This window comes from Acinonyx jubatus, chromosome C2 (genome assembly GCF_027475565.1).
Source record: "Acinonyx jubatus isolate Ajub_Pintada_27869175 chromosome C2, VMU_Ajub_asm_v1.0, whole genome shotgun sequence".
Taxonomy (NCBI): Eukaryota; Metazoa; Chordata; class Mammalia; order Carnivora; family Felidae; genus Acinonyx; species Acinonyx jubatus.
The window spans coordinates 34579064-34594214 of NC_069384.1; the positions used below are offsets into that span (position 1 = coordinate 34579064).

The 15151-nt window shown below is 36.6% G+C and overlaps 2 long non-coding RNA genes across 3 annotated transcripts in view; both read right to left on the reverse strand.

Annotated features, from left to right (window-relative positions):
- LOC113604785 (uncharacterized) overlaps window positions 1-15151 on the reverse strand; it is a 207251-nt gene that overhangs the window by 167631 nt on the left and 24469 nt on the right. The gene's annotated exons all lie outside the window — the stretch shown is intronic.
- On the reverse strand, window positions 2855-8265 carry LOC128315142 (uncharacterized). Of its 2 annotated transcripts, XR_008297593.1 has the most exons (3): window positions 8030-8265; window positions 6897-7055; window positions 2855-3495 (listed from the first exon to the last, which is right to left on the reverse strand). It is a non-coding gene; the product is annotated as an uncharacterized LOC128315142 (long non-coding RNA). The 2 variants fall into 2 exon arrangements; XR_008297592.1 differs by having other exon boundaries at window positions 6897-8140.

Below are 15151 nucleotides of genomic sequence, written 5' to 3' on the forward strand. Positions count from 1 at the left end.
TAGATTAATTCATAGCCAAGGGAAAGGTTTTCTAGACTTTAAAACTATTTATTAAGCACTATGGCAAATGTAAAATGTTATAAATAAATTTATCTTAAGTTCAACTCAATGGGCATAACATATTAAATTTAAAAAATGGAAAAAATGTTATATGGACCACAAAAGCTGTGACATAAATTATATTACACATGCATTTATTTTAAAAATCTCCTGTAAAATTTCTCCAAGCTTTTACTTGCTTTAGCCATATTTGGTATATATAGATAAAATAATGAACTTAGATTACCAAAATAAGGGCAAGAATTTATTTTATGTTTTATCAAGGTTTATCTTCTGATTGGATTTTCTTTTAGGTTTAGTCTTGTTATACTAGGAAGTACAGGCTTACACAATCAATTAGAATTGAAGTGTGAGTAAATTAGGAAGGGTTCATTTCTTCTTACATAATGACAACCATGGATATAGAGTGGGAAAATGACAATATGGCAATAAAAAGTTTTCCATACATTTTTTTTTTTTAATAACAAAGACCTGTTATTTTAGATGGCATTTGCTCTGGTTATTACCTGTTGAGACAATCTTATCCTATCTTCCTTCCCCTTCCCTTCTTTCTTTTCTGTAAATCTTTTATCATTCTCTATTACTCTATAAAATTGATTCATTTGTTATGCTTACTATTCATTGTCTGACTCTCCTGCTATAGTATAAACCTTGCTAGGGCAGGGATTTTGTCTGTTTTGTTCCTGCTGCATCTTACCTTCCTGGGACCTACTTGCTATACAGAATTTCAGCCCCTATTTGTGAAAGAAAGGCAAGAAGGAAGAAAAGAATATCTACCATTTGAAGGAACTGTTAAGGTAAACCAATAAGAATTTTAAGATATAGCAAGGCAGTGAGGCACATCAACAAAACTAGTAAAGTCCTTAGGTAACTCTGCTTTTTTTCTCTTTCACCGGGATTACCCTAAATGATGAGACCTAGCTGAGAGCAGGTGGAAGCTGAAATCCAGTCCAAGCCCCACTTACCAAATCCTGAACCCAGATGTGACTTGTCTCCCCCAGAGGGAGGACCTTTTCCTAACTAACACAAAGGCCCAGTGTGGATCAGAAATAGTCTACATTTACTCATCCTTTGCCATAATCTTCATTCTTGGCCTGATGCTCTGTCACTGCAACAAAGGTTTTCCATATTCATTCTGATGACTTACCCTAAATTTAGCACTTTTTTTCTATTAAAGCAATTTTCTGATTTTTTTTACATTTGAAGTTTTATTTCTGTTTTCAAGAGAAAAACATTCTGCTGTTAATTCTCATTGTAGAATTCTGCCAGATTGAATACTCAATGGATAAGGACTTTCTTTGCATATAGAACACAAGGTCTTTTTTATTTCCTTATGAAATAGAGGTCAAACTTGTACATTGCATAATTGGTCCCAATTTTTCACCCCTCCTGCAACTCACCTTTTTACTATGGCCTTCTCATGGTCAGGAGAATTTCCCTGTCCTTTGACTTGGTGATATGCTTTGGCTAATGACACATTGATATTGGAATGATACTGTGTTTTAAAAGGTCTAACTAAGGCAGGGGTGCCTGGGTGGCTCAGTCAGTTGAGCATCCAACTTTGGCTCAGGTCGTGATCTCACTGTTTGTGGGTTCCAGCCCTGTGTCGGACTTTGTGCTGAATGCTTGCTCAGAGCTTGGAGCCTGCTTCAGATTTTGTGTCTCCTTCTCTCTCTGCCCCTCCCCTGCTCACGCTCTGTCTCACTCTGTCTCTCAAAAATAAATAAATGTAAAAAAATAAAATAAAAGGTCCAAGGCATTTCCACATACTGTTTTGTACCTCTGTCATTGCTACCAATAAAGCATGGCTCAGCCAGTCTGCTGGTAAAAAGAGAATGGAAGATATGCGGAAGAGAGATTGTCCAGCTGCCCTGTAGGGCTGCTGTCTGTGGTGCATGTGGGGGTGAGAAGAACCACCAGCTGAGCCTCCCATGATTAACGAAAGCAACCAAACTGCAGGTTCATAAAAATTATCAATTTTCTTTCAATCCCCTAAATTTTGTGTCATTTTGTTATGCAGTATTTTTGGGCAATGGCTAACTGACACAAAAGCTAACTCTGTTTTTGTTGTTTTTTTGTGTGTGAATACCTCAAATGAACAGTTATATACTATTCATGAGACATTTACTATGTGTGGACATTTACTATGTCCAACACCAAGGAAAGAATTTTTAATGTGCTTTACAATACTCTACTTAATTTTATCTAGATGTCTCTGTGCCATTTTTTTCTTAACATGATTTGTATGTATACATTTATGTTCTAACTTATGGCATGTTAGCAAAACATTCCATAACTCCTTGTCCACATTTTACATGACGGTAAAGACGTGAAAATTGGAATAAGGGACATCCATCATATATCTTCTTTTTGTTCTTGAAAATTAGTGCTCACCTTTTCACTTGGACTTTTTTTTACAACCACTGTAGCAATTATATCTGTTTTGTACTTCAGCCTGTATGTGAATTAATTGTCATCTCAATGTATTCCTATAAAATTAGGGATTCCTAGGGAAGATGCTTTCACAGGATCAACTTAATTATTCAGAGGCCAATTATCCTGTTCTAGACTCTTCACATTGTTTTTATTTTCTCTCTTTTCCCTACATTTGAATATTTCTCAGTCCATTAACAGTCTCAGTCCATTTTGCTTCTCATTAACATCTCTGGTAGAAAGTATGATGAAAGTAAAGTATAATTGAGACTTTGGGAAATGATAACACTTGAATTAACTAAACTCTGGGTGCTCTACCTTATTCTCTACCTTATAAAGACAAATAGCTGAGTTTAGTGCATTTATAGATAAACCTAGACTGAGAAAGGCTTTATTATGGTGGTCGTTCAGATTCATACATATGTAAGGAAGGCATCAAAAATGTCCTCTTTTCATAAGAGTATAAACTGAAATTATAGCACCATTAGCCTCTTCCAATAAATCCTTTTGATATTCGCTGGCCTTCAGGTTCAAGGTTGTTAAGTCCATGGTGACAGTTATTAAGTATTGTATTCCAGTTCTGTGCTGTGGGGGGCTCTGCAAACTACATTTCTTCTTTGCCATCTATTTTCCTGTTCAGTCTGTCAATGGAGGTTACTAAAGAGGTTGAAATATAGTTGGAAGGAGAAGGTATTTGCTTCTTCCAGGTGTCTACTGCTCCTGTCAATCTCATCTCAGCCATAGCTTCTCACCTCAGTAGTAGCTGTTGGTTTAGCTTCTGGGTTTCTTCCATGTTCTTAGAACCAACTTCATGGCATTTCTTTGAGAAACTAGTAGCAGTCTGTAGGACCCTCTTCCAGGTTGGCAGGGCATCTCCTTTGAGCTCTTGAGATACCAGCTGTCATCAGGGATTCTCACCTCTAAGAGAGCTGAGTCAGAGCTTCTCAAGTCCTCTTCTCTAGTGTACCACCAGTCTCAAGCTCATCTCTTGTTGTTTGCATTCTACAGATAGAACCTTCCTTTAGTTACTATCCATGTGTTAGTAGAGCATTCCCTTTTTGATTGTTCTGTTGTTCAATAACTCTTTTAAGTAATTCCTTTATTAGATTCTCTCTGTTGAACTAACTAGCATATTTCCCATTTGCTATCTGTGTCATTTGCTGATGATATGGTGCTAAGTTTAATTTTTTTTTTAATATTTATTCATTTTTGAGAGAGACAGAGACAGAGTGTGAGCGGGGGAGGGGTAGAGAGAAAGGGAGACAGAATCCAGAGCAGCCTCCAGGCTCTGAGCAAGCTGTCATCTCAGAGCCTGACACGGGGCTTGAACTTACAAACTGTGAGATCATGACCTGAGCCGAAGTTTGACGCTTAACCAAATGAGCCACCCAGGTGCCCCATATATGGTGCTAAGTTTAGATGTCAAACACCATGAAGGCTAAGTCTTTTGGCTTGCTTCTTTCCCTGATCTCCTTAGCTCATAGCTCACTGTAAAAGTGTTTGCTGTATATATAGTCACAGGAGGTTTCCCTGGCCCCATGCTCTGATCACTAGGTAGCTATTTTACATTGTTTGTACCTAATACATTTTGATATTGGCTAACTCATGTTAAGTAGTTCATTTACACTATTTCCCTCATCAGACACTGAGATCTCATTGTCATGCTCTCTGCATCTTTTAATTAGTCTCTCTCCCATAAGCTGCCATTATTTGGCTCATTTCTATCTATCTTCAGGGAATGTATCCTCCTCATCCTCATCAGCCACTTGATGAGACTGAACAGTATAGTGTCAGCCTGACTCTCACCTGAGTTTTCATTATTTGCCTCCGGGTTGTCAACATTTCTTCCCAAAGGTTGATGTGAGGCTTTCACATTAGGGCTATTAGTTTTAAGTAAGGGGTGGTTGTGGCCAATTCTAGTCTAGCTCCCTTGTGCCTCCTTTCCTCAAAGCATTCCACTGGTCATTATGACATGATATTGTGCTGAGAAAATGGCCCAGAAGCAATGTCTGAGCCTTTATTCAGCATTCACTGTGCTGCTTTCCAGAATTTCAGATTTCCTTTCTGCAGTCAAACCAGCCCTGAGGCCAATTGCCTCTTCTGTTTCATCATTTCTTCACACTTACATTGTTAGTTCTGCATATTGTCACTGAAGCAGAGTTCTCTACACACCATACTGGAATTTTGGTATTGGGTACAATGTTCAAAGATCAAGTTTTTTCTCCTCCCCGTTCGCCCTCCCCACAGCTAATTAGATGAATGATGATTTCTGTATCTCAAGAAATTTTCTCCAAAAGCATAAGCTTTGGGGCGCCTGGGTAACTCAGTTGGTTAAGCGTCCGACTTTCGGTCAGGTCATGATTTCACGGCTCAATAAGTTCAAGCCTTGCTTTGGGCTCTGTGCTGACAGCTCAGAGCCTGGGGCTTGCTTCAGATTCTGTCTCCCTCTCTCTCTCTCTGTCCCTCCCCCATTCATACTCTGTCTCTTTCTCTCTCTAAAAAATAAACATTTAAAAAAAGCATAAGCTTCAAATTTTATCTATGTCAAATATCAATGGACTTTTGCCATTTATTTTTAATGTATAAAATGCACATAAGAAAGTATATCTGAAATATATAAATAAGTTATACAATTCAATAGAAGAAACAAGCAACAACAACAAGAAAAACTAAATCCAATTAAAAATGGGTAGAGGAACTGAATAGGCATTTTTCTGAAAGACATTAAAATTACCAACAGTTATATGTAAAGATACTCATCAACACTCAGCATCAGGGAAATGCAAATGAAAAACCACAATGAAATACCATCTCACACCTGATAGTATGGCTGTTATCAAAAAGGCTAGAAATAACAAGTGATGATGAGGAAGTGGAGAAATGGGAAATCTGTGCACCACTGATGGGAATGTAAATTGGTGCAGCCATTATGAAAAACAGTATGGAGTTTCCTCAAAAAATTAAAAAAAAAAGACATTATATGATGCAGCTATTTCACTTCTGGGTACTTATCCGAAGGAAATTAAATCACTAACTCTCATGTTCATTGTAGCATCATTTACAATGCCAAGATATGGAAACAACATAAGCGTCCATTGCTGGATGAATGGATAAGAAAAATGTGATACATATATACAATGGAATATTATTCAGCCATAAAAGAAGGAAATCTTGCCATTTGCAACATGGATGGACTTTGAGAGCATTATGCTAAGTGAAGTAAGTGAGACAACGACAAATACTGTATGATCTCACTTATATGTGGAATCTAAAAAACAAAAAAACAAAATTGCAGATACAGATTATAGATTGGTGGTTACCTAAGGCAGGGGGTTGAGGGTGGGTAAAATGGGTGAAGGAGGTCAAAAGGTATAAACTTCCAATTATAAAATAAGTAAGTCATGGGATGTAATGTGCAGCATGGTGACTACCCTTAATAATACTGTATTGTATATCTGAAAATTGCCAAGATTGATGTTAAAAGTTCTCACCAAAGAAAAAGAAAACTGTAAGTATGTGGTGATGGATATTAACTAGACTTATTTTAGTGATCATTTCACAGCATATACATATTTAAATCATTATTTCGTACACCCGAAACTAATATAATATGTCAATTATATCTCAATAAAACAAAGAAAATTTAGATTTTATTTTTAACCCTAGTCTGGGCTTCTTCGTTCACTTGACTTCTCATTTAGATCCTTTGTTACTTCACAGTCTATAGATACTGTATATTAAATAGTATCTTTCAAACACCTGCAATCCAAAGAGAATTTAAAAGATTTATCAAGACATATTGAATAACCCTTGTCCCAAATCCCTAGATTAGGTAAATGAAGTATTTTAATTCAGATTTAATGGCTGGAAATAAATTGGTAGCAAATAAAATTACAGGGTTAAATTTTTTGGAGCACAGTACAGTGTCATAACCATAACTATAATCTCTTGTTTTAGAAAATAATCCAGAGGGTAGAGACAAAGTCTGTAAAATTCTTTTTAAGTTGTGCCTGGTACATAGTTACAACATTTTGAATGCTAAAATGAGAAGATTGTCTTTATGGCAATTTCTGTTTTTCCATGTCAATTGAGGAAAAGAATTCTGGAGATTATTTTAATGGAAGAGAAAATTAAACATTCTTTTTAATAGCTTTGGTACACCTTATGAACAAGCTTTGCCTATTTCTACTGAGCAAAGCAGTTGTGATAAAATGGGAATCATTTGCCTTGAACCAGTGGTGGTGGAAGAGCTTTGAGCTAAGAATCAGCAAACCAATTGTTTAGTCCCTGCTATGCCACAAATTCACTATATGAATCATTACTATGAAAATTTTGGGGGGCGGATTGCTTACAAAGCCCCATCTATTTTTGTCGATCATTTCTCCAAAGTATGCCATACTTACCAGATGATTCCCCTTTTTAACTGAGGGTGGGGAGAGTGTGGTCTTTCCGGACTGTCCTCTTTCCTGCTTGGTGCACTGTATTGTAGAGCAGCTCTGCTCTTTCCATTGTGGGCACTGACAGGTGTCATGGGCCTTCTCCTATCATGATTGGCTGGAAGCCTGGAACCATAAAATGGCCCGTATCTCTGTTTCTACAAAGCTGCTGGGCCTTTTCCGTTTTGCAGCTGCTTAACTTGAATGCCAAATTCTACTAGCGAGTGCTGACTGACCACCTGGCCAAGGCCATGCAGCCAGCTGCCACTTACAGCTTGAGGCTAACATGCAAGCATTCTTATGCCTATACTCAGCCTCATGGAACTCACTTCTGCTCCCAGTTCTTTTACTCAGCAACAGTTAATTCAGGCTTGATTCTCCCTCCTTACTTCTTCCCTCATTTGCTTTCTTCTTCCTTTCCTTTTTGTGTAAAACAAATATTCATAAATTGCCTATTAAATGTTCTGCACTGTGTGAAGATAGAGCCCATTATTTATATCTCTGCAAATTTGTGAGAGTTGAGGTTTTACATGCAAGAAAAAATGAAATAAAATCTCTGAAACATTACAAAAAAAGAATTACCAAGTTCCATTCTTTTTCTATTCTCAAAGCTAACAAAATTTCATTTCCCCATCCTTCTTGGAAGTCACCTGCTCCCAAATGCTGCTCAGTGCATTTAAATGCTATTCAACAATCCCAACTGACAGTTGTTAGCTGACTCTGTTTCTGACATAGCTCATATCTCTCCCAGGATGTTTTTGTTTTGGTATACAGGCAGCACCGACAGTTAACCTAATACATTTCTGTCATTCTCCTGGGTGCCTTTTTGCAGCTAAAAACTATTCCATGTTGTTTCCTAATGAGAGTTTTGGTCAAACACGGAGTGGTAGTAGCAGGTCAATCCTTAGGTTTAACCCTCCAGCATTTCCCCTTTGCTTTTAAAAGCTCATTGGACAAAAGCCAAGGTAGCAGAATCCAGAGGAACCCAGGGGGAGAGGTTTATGAATGCATGGTGAGCTCATATTATCAATTCCTATTTTGGTGCTTCAAATTCTCCCCTGGTGTTTGTGAGTATCTTGATAATTAGAAGAAAATATTACCTCCTAAAAACTGCATCTTCATTTCAAAGTAAAGATTTAAAAAAGATTCCATTTTATGTAAGTTGGATAAATTTTGCTCTTTCTCTTTCTTCTTTCTTTCTTTCTTTCTTTCTTTCTTTCTTTCTTTCTTTGTTTCTCTTTTTTATTCATTTCTTCTGTATGCAATAATGCTGATAGGGAGAAATATAAATAATTAGTTCTGGAAAAATGTGCCATCTGACCTATTTTTTTTTCCTATGGCAGTGCACCTTTCCTATTTGTATCAAATACTCTGCCCTGGGATGATCTTAGCTTTGAGATCCCAGATCCTATATCGACTTGTGTAAGTCTCCAAAGTGTATATTAGAACTGAAGCCAAGATCCTAATAAAATGTGAAACAAACACATTTTTTTAACACATAAAAGCGCGCTCTCAAATACTTATCGCTATAAATCTCTGATGAGGGTGAACAAATTTCCAAATATATGCATTTGGTACTTGTAGCAAAACATTCACATGGTTTAATGAAGTAATACTTTCAGATGATTCTTTCATACTTTAAATCTTCACAGTAACATTGAACTGGAATGTGTGGGTCTCCTGGAGAAAAACAAAGGGTTCATACAGTATATGCCAATATTGTTCCTTTCCAAAGTGATGCTGGAGAAGGATGCAAACGGATATATTTAGGCCTTATGGTCTCATCCCTCTTACTAGCAGAGCATTACCAGAGCCTAACATACTGCTTTGTGACATAATGGGTAAGGGTCTGACATGCCCACACAAACAGGGGCATTAAGAGGCCACTTTGGGTTTTTGGTTTCTTGCCAAATACTGAATAATCTTATAATCAAATGTGCAGCAATAACAGGCCTAGTCGGGAGGATTAAGAACTAAGTATCTATTGGGCTGCCTGATCTCCTTGTTCTTTAGGTTTAGAGTAGGATAAATGAAAAGGGGGAGGCCAAGAGGGAGTGGTTTAATATAGAATAAATTGTCTAAAAGGATCAGTGAGAGCAGGATTATCGATGAGTTGAAGAGTGAGCTTGCTGACTTTTTATTTTAAAACTAAGTCAGGGAAGAGGTATGGGGATAAGGTAGGAAATCAGATAAGAAAAACAAAGGATGCAGGCATATTGGCCTTAAGTAGTCTTTTTCTGTTTTTGAGATTTCTTATGTTCTTTTGCTCTGAGCCAAGATCAATTGAGATTAATCAGTTGTATAGAAAGCATTGTGATCGCATTGCAGGCTTTTAAAGTTTAAATTTGTTTATTGAGCACAATTTGGTTAGCATCAGGTGCTGAAGTTATAGACACCAACACTAGCATAGAAATTACTTTATTTAGCTCCCAGTTGTAAGTTTCTATAGCAACTAGGTCCTATACCAGAAAGCTGAGATTCTAGAGCTCAAATGATTCAGTCAAAGATGGCAATATTATATTTGGGGGACACTTGCTCCCTTTTTTCCATTTTATTCCCCTCTTTTTTTTGTGGGAAGTTTCTTCAATGTGACTCCATCTGCTTAGTCATACTTTTAATTACACCTTTGCCCTGAACTTTCTCCCCTTGACAGCAGTATAAAGTGTCTATTTCAGTTGTGTTTCGATTTCCATTGACTAGTTAGCATGTTGAGGCAGAGGAGTGGATGTGATCTGTTTTAAATACAGTTAAAAATTTCAAAAAGTGAGGAAAGTGTTCATGGTGCCTAAGTTAGTTAGCCACCCAAGGCAGAAATTAGGATGTTAATTCAAAAAGGAAACCTAACCTAATTTCTGCATTATGCTTTCATTCTGTTCATAAATGTAATGTCATGATCCTTTTAAGCATGTGGAATATCCCTTATAAAGTTTTCTTTGTTTAATTTTTAAGTAAACATATACTTGAAACAAAATTGATTTTATTTTTGTGTTTTACAAATGAATGTTTTTATTGTAACAAATAGGGATTTTCTAGACAGCCTTGTTATGGTTGAAGTAATATTTTATGATGGTAGTTAGGCCAATACCATAGAAAGGCTTAGGAAAAATAATTACACCTGGGTTCCAGTTGAGAGGATAATCATACATTAAAAAAATAAATAAACATAGTAGCATTCTTTCTGTCCATGTTTTTGAGAGGTTTTGATGCAAATACAGACACACACACACACACACACACACATACACACAAACACACACACTGAGGGAGAGAGGGAGAGAGAAATAAACCTTAGATAAAACAAACCCACACAGGAAATACATGTTTTAAATAATGTCATAGTTTTGTTGAAAACTCTTTGTTTTATAAGAACTGCCTTTCAATATTTGAAATAATCCCAACCTGGTTTAAAGTCTAGTTAGCAAAAGAATGCTTACCATATATTAGTTTGGAGAGTAACAAGAATATACTGTAAAAGCAAAAATTCTATGTGTGCCCTGATAAAACAAAACAAAACAAAACAAAAGATTTCCATTTAACGTTCACACTTATTGCTTACTTGGGGCCTATTAACATTTGGAAAATACAAATTCTAAAAGGCAGCTGCTAGTGATAGGCCAATTATAATTTCACAATTCAAAGAGAAAATCTTATTTGACTCTAAAATTCTGTACTTGTCTTCCCCTTTCATGAATGATCACACAGCCAAAACATAGCGTGCGTGAGAGGAAGGCTAAAACGGGTTTGCTTCCTGATCGTCTGCAGAAGAGCGTCACCTCAGATGACCTTGGCTCTCTTTGCACTAAAAACGGAAGCTTCTTCTTTTAATTTTACAACAAATTTAATTATTATAAAATCAATTGTATGAGTAAAATAGATTGTGATTATCTCTGTTTGTTCCCTGTTTTTATGAGGAAATTTGAAATGTCACTAGACTTGTAGAGTGTTTATGCCATTTCTGTTATATCACAATACATCCAAAAGTCATGTGAGACCCATTGTTGATCTCCCAGACAAGTAGTTTCCAGAGCTCTGTTAAAACTCTGAGAAAAAAAAATTTGGTGAATAAAGAGCAGTTATTAGCCTATATTTACCCTTGTGAATATAAGAGTTTGGAACTTTTACAAAATGGATTCTATGATGGATCACCGACTTTATTTTCCTTTTCAAATCCATCCATGATAAATTCTTTTCTTTAGGTAACCAACAATAATATTGTTTCATTTAAAACATATTGGTTGCCTAATGCAGTAACTTGATTAAAAATGTTAATCAAGTTAAATGTTAAGTCAAAATAATATTACATAGAATATAGACCTTGGAAACAGCAAGTCAGATTTCTCAGTATTTTACTGCAGAAATGAAAATAGCAAGTATTGGAGTAGATAAATAATTCATACAATTTGGTTCTGTTAGCTAAATCAAAGTAGGCTTATTTTAACATATATATTTTTGTCAGAGATCAGTTTTTATAATCACCAATCATAACTGATTCCCATTAAATCTTTGTTGGTAGCATCAACAAAAATAAATCCAAATCAAAAGATTAGACTGTCAAAAGATTTTTTGTATGTGTTATGTACAAAAAGAGTTAAAATAGCAGACCTGAGGCTACTGTCTTCAGAGGACTTGTTTGCAAGCTTGACCGTTGGCTGGGTTCTGAGAACTTGGCTTCTGAAACATTCCCTAACTGATATGGTAATTTTTCTGGGCCTAGGCTGTTTGTGCAAACAGTGTAATTTAGTGTGAAATCTGCTTTCCTTCTGTGAGTCTGATATTTCCATATTTGTTAGGCAGAGAATGACTATGTGATAAGTAGACACTGAAACCTCTAAACTCTGAGTTTAAAATGGGCATGACTTAGACATGTTCTTGATGCCTTTTTTTCCCTAAAAGGAGAATGTGCTGTGTGTGACCTCTCACACAAGGTAGTGGGGAGAAGATATAGGGATTTCCATTGATTTCTTCTGTCTTTACATTATGTCTTTTTCTCTTTCTGATCTGTGATCTTTATTATGTCTTCGTAATAAATATTAGCCATTAGTACAACTGTCAGGCATGAGAAAGCGTCTGCGTTGAGTGAATGGAGGTTTTGGTCCTGGCATTCCCCATGAAATTTATGTGGGGATCCACGCTGGGGATAAAGACAGCCAGAAGGAAAGTGGCAAGCACAAAGTTCATTGAAGCGAAAGTACACTCTCAAGGTGGGGGAACAGGCAGGTTCCCGGAGCGCCTAGGTTGTTTTGGAATTGGATATGATTGGGTTATCTCTGGGCTGGGAGGAGCTGGGAGGAACTGTGGGGTGGTCTCTAATAGAGGCTGCTTCCAATCATTTGGAGGACTCCTCCCACAGGTTGTAAGGGGAAGTTTTTGATGGCAGCCTTTCTCAATGGGGGGCGCGATGCAAATTAATTATAGTAAGTTTAGGGGTTACCTTGGGGGCAGAGGTGGAAGAAGAGAGTGCATGTTCTGCACCTGTGGCTTTTGGTCTGTCAGGCCCAAGGTCTTGGAAGCCATAAGGTTAGAATGTTGAACCCCCAGGCTTATAATATGTAGCTTATTAATTACTGTTTTTCCCTCCCACTTGTGTCTCTATCATTACCCTTCAAGGCTTGGGACTCTGCCTCTGTGCCTTTCTTCCACTGCTCATATCTAGCTTTAACCTAACACAACTATATGCCTGAGTCCTCTGAGTCTTTCTGGCAAATCATTAAATATGTGTGTGATCTTTGGGGACCCCAGGAACAGATTAGTACTCTGGCTGAGTTCATCATTGTTGGAGATGAAAACAAAACCCAAACTGAGCCATGACATGAATTGGATATTCGGAAATAAATATCTGAAGAGTAAATCTACATTTCTGCAGATGTGCTGTGACAAATGTGCTTTCTACCACCTTCTCATTAAAATACTCATAAAGACTCACAATAATACAAAAGCTGGTGTCAGCTTTGTAAACAAAATTAAAAAAAAAAGAGAGAGAGATTCCCTGGCAAGGTTTGGTATAATTTACATCAAGCGCACTATTGTCATTTTTGCTGTAAGTATATGTATTAAATTCTGGTGGAATTTGAGCTTCTGTTTTGGTGACTTTCTATCCAAAGCAGGAAGTCATACAGGAGACTCTAGAATAACGGTGAGTGAATAGTAAATGTGATATGCAGAAAGGCTCAAGGAGACTTGACCTCTCTAAAGCTCGGTGCTATATGAAAGTAAAATTAAAACCACCCTTAAAGGTTTATAAACGTGAGCTTACCCTCATGCTAGTGTGAGGGCCAAATTCACAAAATGATGTGATCTAAAATGACTTAGCAAATAATTTAATTTAAAGTGATTCTGGGTTGTTAGTGGCCATGGTGTTTGGCAAAGGCAAGCACAAGTCCTTCTCCAGAGTTGCATTTTCAAGTCAGGCCATGTTCCATTTTCAAGCCAGGCCATGAAGAAGTCCCATTGCTTGATTTCCAAAAAATTGAGATTATAAAAAACTATAAGACACATACAAAACAAAACAAACAAAAAACATGAGTAAGGGTCAGCAGAAAAAACAGACCATAAAAATAGTAAAAAACAGTTGGATATGCCTGACCTGCAATAATTATCCACAAAAAGTTCTCTGGACAATAGTGGTTTAATGGGAAAGTTCTTTCAAATGATTAAGGGGATAGATAATTCTCAAACTATGTTATCTTATCTAGACATTGGAGGGGAAAAAGAGATTTCTAATTAATTTTGTATGTACGTATTTTGTATAATTCCCATATGAAAGTTTGACAAAGCACAGAAATAGAAATTGTAGACCATCCAACTTTTAATTGTGGATATAAATATCCTTAACCAAATACCAGAAAAATGAATTAAAAGTTAGATTTTTAAGGAAACAAAATAAAAACTTACTGGAACTACATCAAGATAAAAAGCTTTTGCACAGGGAAGGAAACAATTAACAAAACTAAAAGGCAACTGACAGAAAGGGAGAAGATATTTGCAAATGACTTACCTGATAAAGAATTAATATCCAAAATCTATATAAAACTTATAAAATTCAACATCCCCCAAACTAAATAATCCAATTAAAAATGCATAAAAACATGAATAGACATTTTCCCACAGAAGATATACAGATGACCAACAGACACATGAAAAGATACTCATCACTTATCATCAGGGAAATGCAAATCAAAACTACAATGAGAGTTCACCTCACACCTGTCAGAATGGCTAAAATCAACAACACAAGAAACAACAGGTGTTGGTGAGGATGTGGAGAAAGGGGAGCCCTCTTACACTGCTGTTGGGAATGCAAAGTGGTGCAGCCACTCCAGAAAATAGTATGGAGGTTCCTCAGAAAGTTAAAAATAGAACTACTCTACAGTCCAGCAATTGTACTACTAGGTATTTACCCAAAGGATACAACAACCCTAATTCAAAGGGATATATGTGCCTTAAAGTTTATAGCAGCATTATCTACAATGGCCAAATTATGGAAACAGCTCAAGTGTCCATCAATCGATGAATGGATAAAGAAGAGGTGATACACACACACACACATATACACATACATATACACACAATAGGATATTAACTATAAAAAAAGAATGGAATCTTATACTTGCAATGACATAGATGGAGCTAGAGAATACAATGCTAAGTGAAATAAGTCAGTCAGAGAAAGACAAATACCATATGTTGTCATTCACATGTGGAACTTAAGAAACAAAACAAACGTGCAAAGGAGAAAAAAAGAGATAGAGACAAATCAACAAACAGACTCATAACTATAGAGAACAAAGGATGGTTACCAGAAAGGAGATGGGTGGGTATATGGGTTAAAAAGGTGATGGGGATTAAGGAGTCACTTGTGATGAACATCAGGTGATTTATAGCAGTGTTGAATCACTATATTGTATACCTGAAACTAATATTACACTGGATGTTAAATAACTGGAATTTAAATAAAAACTTTAAAAAAGTTAGATTTTTAATTTTTTTAAGTTTATTTATTTATTTTTGATGGAGAGAGAGAGAGCGCACACACAAGCATGGGTGAGGGAGGGCCAGAGAGAGAGAGGGAGAGAGAGAATCCCAAGCCGGCTCTGTACTGTTAACACACTGTTAGCACAGAGCCTGATGTGGGGCTTGAATTTATGAACTGTGAGAATATAATCTCAGCTGAAATCAAGACTTGGACACTTAACTGACCGAATCACCTAGGAGCCCCTAAAAAG